The sequence below is a fragment of the Hemibagrus wyckioides genome, linkage group LG26 (genome assembly GCF_019097595.1).
Source record: "Hemibagrus wyckioides isolate EC202008001 linkage group LG26, SWU_Hwy_1.0, whole genome shotgun sequence".
Classification (NCBI taxonomy): Eukaryota; Metazoa; Chordata; class Actinopteri; order Siluriformes; family Bagridae; genus Hemibagrus; species Hemibagrus wyckioides.
Genome location: NC_080735.1, coordinates 154,156 through 159,155, shown reverse-complemented (window position 1 = coordinate 159,155; position 5,000 = coordinate 154,156). Strand labels below are relative to the sequence as shown.

The 5,000-nt window shown below is 53.8% G+C and overlaps 1 protein-coding gene across 1 annotated transcript in view; it reads left to right on the top strand.

Moving 5' to 3' along the window:
- LOC131347263 (MICAL-like protein 2) overlaps positions 1-5,000 on the top strand; it is a 22,788-nt gene that overhangs the window by 17,353 nt on the left and 435 nt on the right. The gene's annotated exons all lie outside the window — the stretch shown is intronic.

Sequence of the window (5,000 nt, the reverse complement as noted above, 5' to 3'; positions counted from 1 at the left end):
TGCACACCGCAGGCAGGTGTGTATGTGTGTGGTGTGTATGCACACGCGTGTGTGTGTGTATTGTATGCACGTGTGTATGTGTGTGTGTATGCACACTGCAGGTGTGTGTGTGTGTGTGTATGCACAATGCGTGTGTGTGTGTGCACTGTAATGCACTGCGTGTGTGTGTGTGTGTGTGTATGCACACGTGGTGTGTGTAACACATCGCAGGTGTGTGTGTGTGCATGCACACGTGTGTGTGTGTGTGTGCCTGCGTGTGTGTATGCATGCTGCGTGTGTGGCTGTGTGTGTGTATGCACACCGCAGTGTGTGTGTGTGCACGTACACACGTGTGTGTGTGTAGTGTACGAACACCCGCAGGTGTGTAGATGCACACTGTGTGTGTGTGTGTGTGTGTATGCACCGTGTGTGTGTGTGTGTGCACTGTGTGTGTGCACACGTGTGCTGTGTGGTGTGTGTATTATTGGCCACTGTGTGTGTGTGTGTGATGTATGCACCTGCGTGGTAATGGCAATGCTGTGTGTGTGTGTGTGTAATGAACTGCAGTGTGTGTGTATGCATCCGCGTGTGTGTGTATTGTGTGTGTGTATGCACAACGTGCGTGTGTGTGTATGTACTGCACACGTGTGTCCAGTGTCCAGGTGTGGTATTGCACACCCAGGTGTGTGCACGTGTGTGTGTGTGTGTGTGCACCGCGTGTGTGTGTGTGTGTAAGTACGCAGGCCGCGTGGGGTGGTGTCCAGGGCACGTAGGTAGGTGTATGCAGACCTGCAGGTGTGTGTGTGTGTGGTGTAGTGACCTGCAGTGTGTGTGTGTGTAGACCGCAGGTGTGTGGTGTGTAGGTGTGTGTGTATGCACACGTGTGTGTGTGCACACTGCAGGTGTGTGTGTGTGCACTGCAACGGTGTGTGTGTGTGTGTGCACAGGTGTATGTGTGTGTGTGTGTATGCAGGTGGTGTGTGTGTGTGTGTGTGTATGCACATCGCAGGTGTGTATGCAGGCACGTGTGTGTGTGTATGCGTAACGTGTGCATAGCACACGCAGGTGTGTGTGCACACACGCAGTGTGTGGTGTGTATGCACACCGCAGGTGTGTATGCACACGCAGTGTGTGTGTGTGTGTACTGCGTGTGTGTACATCGCAGGTGTGTGTGTGGCAACGCAGTGTGTGTGCACACGCAGGTGTGTGTGTAGGTGTGTGTACTTGCGTGTGTGTGTGCACGCGTGTGTGTGTGTGCACCTGCGGTATTGTGTGTGTGTGTGTATGCACCGCGTGTGTGTGTTCAATACTGCGTGTGTAATGCACCCGCAGGATGTGTGTGTGTAATGCTGCAGGTGTGTATGCAACATCATGTGCGTGTGTGTGTGTGCATGCACACTGCAGGTGTGTGTGTGCACACGTGTGCTGCGTGTGTGTGTGTGTGCACACGTGTGTGTGTGTGTGTGTGTGTATGCACACCCCTTTGTGTGTGTGTGTTCAATGCACCGCAGGTGTGTAATGTGTATGCACACGTGTGTGTATGCGCGTGTGATAATATGCACACGCAGTGTGGTGTATGCACCGTGTAGTAGATGCACACTGCAGGTGTGTGTGTGTATGCACACGTGTGTGTACGGTATTGGTGTATGTGTATGCTGCGTGTGTGTATGTATGCGTACCAGTGTATGTGTGTGTGTGTGTATGCACCAGGTGTGTGCTGCGTGTGTGTGTGTGTGTGCACCACAGTGTGTGTGTGTGTGTACTGACCCAGGTGTGTGTGTGTGTGTGGCTGACATGTAGTGTGTGTAGCTATGCACGTCAGGTGGTATGTGTATGACCCACGTGTGTGTGTGTGTGTGCAGACTGCAGGTGTGTGTGTAGGTGGGACAGCACACGCAGTGTGTGTGTGTAGTATGCACACGTGTGTGTGTGTGTAGGTGTGGTATGCACTGCCGTGTGGCGCTGTATGTACTAATGCGTGTGTGTGTGTGTATGCTGTCGTGTGTGTGTATGCACACCTGCATTGGTGTGGTAGGTGGTAATGGGCACACCGCGTGTGTGATATGTATGCACCGTGTGTGATGTGTGTGTATGCACGCAGGTGTGTGTGATGGAATACGCGCAGGTGTGTGTGTGTGCATGCGTAGGTGTGTGTGTGTTATTGGCAATGCACTTGGCAGGTGTGTGTGTGTGCAACACGTGTGTGTGTGTGTGTATGCACACGTGTGTGTGTGTGCACGCACGTGTGTGTGTGCGTACGCAGGTGTGTGTGTAAGACGTGTGTGTGTGTGTGTGTGTATGCACACGGTGTGTGTGTGTGTGTGGCTGTATGCACATCGTGTGTGTGTAGTGTAGGCCATGCACGTGTGTGTGTGTATGCACACGCAGGTGTGTGTGTGTGCAGACCCAGGTGGTAGGTATGCACGTGCAGGTGTGTAGGTATGCACACGTGTGTGTGTGTGTGTATGCAACACCCAGTGTGTGTGTGTGTGTAAAGGGCACCCGCAGGTGTGTGTGTGTGTGTGCACATCCAGGTGTGTGTATGCCGTGTGTGTGTGTATGCACGTGTGTGTGTGTGTGTGTATGCACCCAGTGTGTGTGTGTGTGTATGCACGCAGTGTGTGTGTATGACCGCAGGTAGGGGTATGCACACGTGTGTAGGTGTATGCACACGTGTGTGTGTAGGTATGCACACGCAGGTGGTGTGTGTGTGCACGCAGGTGTGTGGTGGTGCACGTAGGTGGTGTAAGACGTGTGTGTGTGTGTGTGTGGTATGCACACGCAGGTGTGTGTGTGTGTGTATGCACACGCAGGTGTGTGTGTGTGTATGCACGCAGGTGTGTGGTGGTGTGTGGCTGCACACGCAGGTGTGTGTGTGTATGCACACGCAGGTAGGTGTGTATGCACACGTGTGTGTGTGTGGTGTGTATGCACACGTGTGTGTGTGTGTGCACGTGTGTGTGTGTGTGTGCACCGTAGGGGTGGTGCACACGTGTGTGTGTGTGTGTGGTATGCACTGCAGGTAGTGTATGCACACGGTGTGTGTGTGTGTGTATGCACACGGTGTGTGTGTGTATGCACACGTAGGTGTGTGTATCATGCACCCAGGTGTGTGTGTGTGTGCATGTGTATGCACACGCAGTGTGTGTGTGTGCGCACACCCAGGTATACAGTGTATGCACGACCCAGTGTGTAGGCATGCACACCGCAGGTGTGTGTGTATGCAACATCCGTAGGTAGTGTGCAAAAGACACCCGCAGGTGTGTGTGTGTGTGCATGCACACCGCAGGTGTGTGTGGTAGTGTGTGTGTGTATGCACACGCAGGTGTGCATGCAGACCGCAGTAGGTGTGCATGCACACCGCAGGTGGGGGGGCACACGCAGGTGGTGTGGCTGCACACGCTGTGTGTGTGCATAGCACACCCAGTGTGTGTGTAGGTGCTGCAGACCCAGGTGTGTGTGTGGGTGTATGCACACCAGGGGCATGCACACCGCAGGTGTGTGTGTGGATGCACACCCGCAGGTGTGTGTGTGTGTGTGTGTGTGGCTGCACACCCGCAGGTAGGTGGCTGCACACCGCAGGGTGTGTAGGCATGCACACGTGTGTGTGTGTGTGTGTATGCACGCAGGTGTGTGTGTGGATGCACATCCAGTGGGTGGTGTGTGGTAGGTAGAGGGCAGACTGCAGGTGTGTATGCAACACTGCAGGTGTGTGTGTGTGGCAGATGCAGACCCAGGTGGTGGTAGGTGTGCAGATGCACACCGCAGGTAGGTGTGTGTGTGTATGCACACCGCAGGTGTGTGTGTGTATGCACACCGCAGGTGGTGTGTGGGTGTATAAAGACGCAGTGTGTGTGTGTGTGGGCGCACACGTGTGTGTGTGTATGCACACCGTGTGTGTGTGTATGCACACCGCACGTGTGTGTGTGTGTATGCACACGCAGGTGTGTGTAGTGTGTATGCACACCGCAGGTGTGTATGCACACTGTGTGCAGGTGTGTATGCACACGCAGTGGGTGTGCATGCACCACCCGCAGTGTAGGTGTGCATGCACACCTGCAGGTATGCATCCGCAGGTGCAGATGCACACCTAGTGTGTGTGTGCATCGCAGTGTGTGTGTGCACCGCAGGTAGATGCACCATCGCAGGTAGGTGTGTGTGTGCATGCAGACCAGCAGGGTGTGTGTGTGTGTATGCACACCGCAGGTGTGTGTGTGTGCACGCAGTGTGTGTGGGTAAAGACGCAGGTGTGTGTGTAGGTATGCAACGCAGGTGTGTGTGTAGGTGGATGCACACGCAGTGGGGGTGTGTGTGTGTGTATGCACATCGCAGGTGTGGTGGCACACCGCAGGTGTGTGTGTGTATGCACACCCGCAGGTGTGTGTATGCACACGTGGTGTGTGTGCACACGCAGTGTGTGTGTGTGTGTGTGTGCACACGCAGGGGGGTGTGTGTATGGACACGCAGGTGTGTGTGTGGGCATGCACAAGGTGGTGTGGGTGTGTGTGTAGATGCACACGCAGGGGTGTGTGTGGAGGCACACGCAGTGTGTGTGTGTGTGTGTATGCACACGTGTGTGTGTGTGTGTGTATGCACACGTGGGTGTGTGTAGTGTATGCACACGTGTGTGTGTGTGGTGTGTATGACACACGCAGGTGTGTGTGTGTGTAAGGCACGCAGTGTGTGTGTGTATGCACACGTGTGTGTGTGTGTGTGTGTTTGTGTGTATGCACACGTGTGTGTGTGTGTGTGTATGCACACGTGTGTGTGTGTGTGTGTGTGTGAATAACACAACTCTATTATTTAAATATTCCATTACACTTCTGAAATCCTGAGAGAATTTTACTGTGGAGTGTGAAGTGATCATCCTGGGGTGGTGGGACCAGGTATCTCACACTGTAGTCTCGTTTCAAGCCAGAGAGAGAGAGCTCCTTTCCAGACTGGAGATCTTTACTCAAACCTGTGGCTAAGAACATAAAGTAGGTCTTATTGTGTGTGGAGATGTTCAGTCGCCTTTCTGT